This window comes from Papilio polytes, unplaced genomic scaffold (assembly GCF_000836215.1).
Source record: "Papilio polytes unplaced genomic scaffold, Ppol_1.0 DF822845.1, whole genome shotgun sequence".
Taxonomy (NCBI): Eukaryota; Metazoa; Arthropoda; class Insecta; order Lepidoptera; family Papilionidae; genus Papilio; species Papilio polytes.
In genome coordinates this window covers 2,178,015-2,181,319 of record NW_013526359.1, presented here as the reverse complement: position 1 = coordinate 2,181,319, position 3,305 = coordinate 2,178,015, and positions in this window count along the sequence as shown.

Genomic DNA, 3,305 nt, shown 5'->3' with positions numbered 1-3,305 from the left:
CGTGGAGTTCAGAAAAACAAAAGTTTGCCTATGTGTTCTTCCAGACTATCCTCTACGCCCACGCCAAATTTCATCGAGATCTGTTCAGCCGTTTAAGCTACAAACTCTGACAAACATCCATCTATCCACTTATCCATCTTAACTTTCGCATTTATAATGTTAATTTTAGTAAGTCGAATCCCCAACATATTATGATATTCTTTTTTAGACTTCATCTTTTAAAAAAAAATTGTATTTCTTTTAGAACTTCCTTTATATTTTGGTAATTTATAAAATTTCGATTACAATTATAAAATGTTACATCTGCAGTTGAATGAAAGCAGTTTTTTTTTTATTTTTAGAAGGTTTTTTATACATTTTATTAAGTTATTTGTATGTACAATTAGGTATTGAGTAAAAAAATACGTAAAATATTTTCTTATTTCATTGTTATGCTTAATTTTAAGGAAGATGATCTTAATGAATTCCGCGTTTTGTTGTTAAAGAATATCTCTTGAAATATAAACCTTCGCACAATAGCTCTAATGGTTTAGAGTGGATTGGAATATTAAATTTCGCAATTGTTATTCCTAGAAAATAAATTGCGAGGATAATAGACTTTACAATAGAATGAACAAGAGAATCAATTTACAATAATGGCTTTTAGAATGGTAATATTTTAATAGAGAACGTTATTATTTGAAGTAATTACAATCAATAGTTCTATTAAATACAGTAAAGCAATTGGTGATAAGACCACTTCATAGTTAAATATCGAATATTTGAATCATGTAACATTTGAAAGTATTATAATACTCGTAAGTATGATAATACTTATAAGTATTACAGTACTCATATTTTTATTGATGATAAATCTTACGTAGGGTTTGTTACATTTTGAATTGTACTAACATTAATTTGGTGGTCGCAAAATATAGGCTATATCGCGGTTTCAGTGTTTGATTTTTATCAAATACAATTTTTGATTAACACAAACAATAGTGTCTCGGTTCTTTGCACACATTTATTAATTGCTGAGATTTTACTTTACTTCATAATGTCGGGATATAAAAACAAAATGTTATAGCATATTTTATTTTTATTTTTCAATAAAGAAGATTAAGAAACAAGGTAAATTAAAACCAGTCCCAAAATAAAAGCATTAATTTTTTTTATGAAACTTTGTAAATTCATGTTTTAGGAATCGCGTATTATTGAATCTCGTATCTAAAAGTCTGATGTAAAAAAAACTTTTACTATTCTTACACTGATACATAAAAAGCTTGCTTATTAAAAGTTTTAGTACGTTCTGACAAAACTTGAAATGTATTCAGTCGCTCTTTCTTATTCAGTTTTGACTGAAGTACGCAACTTATTATTATAACAATCTCTTAAATATGTTTACGATGAAAACAGTGGAAAACGATCCCCTTTTCATTTACGAGAAGAAAGAAAAAAATAGTTCTTAAGCTTCGCTTATATTTAATTTATATTATCACTAGTTGTCGCCCGCGACTCTGTCCGCTTGGGATTAAAATAAAACAAAATTGTGTAGTGTAAGTGTCCCTTCAGACTATGCTCTACATCTACACCAAATTTCATCGAAATCCGTTAAGCCGTTTAGGCTACAAACTCTGAGAAATATCCATCCATCAATAGTGTGATTTATTAGTAGGAAGGCCTACTACCGAAAGCTAAAAATAGAAAATGTTCTTCTCCGTGTTTTAAACATGAATTATTATTCGTATTAAAAAAAATGATAAATCAGCCTACTTAAAGCTTTTTTTTAATTAAGTGTCTTGAATTCGTATCCCTAGTCTCAAATCCTTTGCGATGATTTAACTAAAATAGAGAAAATGACTTTAGATAAGGTAAAAGTTGTTGAACATAATATATTCCAGACACGAAAAGACTTGGTCGTTAGTGAGTCACTCGAATATCTCTACTGACGTGCCTCCAGCGGCCCTCCTTTCCGTATTTCTGTGATGCAACTGATGTTTTATTCGTTTTAATCTTCAAGAGTGACTGCTAAATTTTTTATATTTCACTAAAACAAAATAGGAATGTAATAAAATATCGAATTAAGATAATATAGTTTGTTTTTGATAGGTTATGTAAATTCCGTTATTGATTGTAAAACTGAATTAATTTATGTTCTTATACACCTAATTATTTACGAATGAATAAAACAACTTAAATTGTTATGACCTTGAATAGTTTTATAATAGTAACTTCCTTTTTTATAATTTAAATTTGTACTGTTAGCTTTTTACTATTTTTGTATTCCGTATTCTTAAAAGTTATTTGTTAATCTGTGATATTTATCAATACGTTTATCTTTATTTAAACCAACAATATTGTTAGGAAAATATTAGGAAATGAAAGGAATATTGGGGGGTAGTTTTATAAAATATATGGCAAGGAGAGGCTCGGGAGCTCAGTTGCAGTCTCGGCGCTCAGTCGCCAACAAGCTCAGTGTTTTCCTAGTTGTCACTACGGAACGTTCGATATCTTTGCGTTGTCACATTGGAGTTTAGTTTGTGTGTTTTAAAGTAATTTACAAGTATTGTTAACATGGCCGTCCGTCTATATTTTTAAGACAAATATGAAAACAATAAATTTTATCGAAATATATAAGTGGACCAATTTTCAATAAAAGCATGAATGAAGATGGACTGCGGTGATGTGGTGACAAACTGCGTGGCATCGCTGTCAGTGTGTCTCCGCCCTAAAGCCTCGTAACTAATGCTTGTGCCGCGCTAACAAATTGACTCTACTTGACTTTGTAACCCGTGAACTTCAAATCAATAACTTACACTATGTAATTTGTACATAGGTAGTGAAATACTGATTAAAATAATTTTTAAGTAATTTGTTAACAAAAACTATAAATACGTCTTAATATTAGCGTATGAAATCAACTAAACTCCATCCACGTTACGGAAGTATCTGAAATTACAATGCGGAAATGTTTTGTTTCACTCAGTTAATATGGAAGCTTGTAGCAATAAAACGCTATTTTGAGTAATATCGTCCAAGAATATGTAATGCACGGAGACAATAACCTAAATAATAAGAGAGAGCATCCCGTAACGGATGGCCCGTTCCCACTGCGACGCGAAAACTCCGACATCGAAATAAACGTTGTATAAAGTCATATTAACTTACGTATATTGTTTCTGATATTACATAAAAGATGTTTTATGATTATTATAAAACATCTTTTATGTAATGTAATGGTAGGGCTGAGCTGTAGGCTACTACCGGGGTCCATAGGTGGCGGATCATGGAACGGCTGGGAGATATCCCAGCTAGCTGCTCTCGCA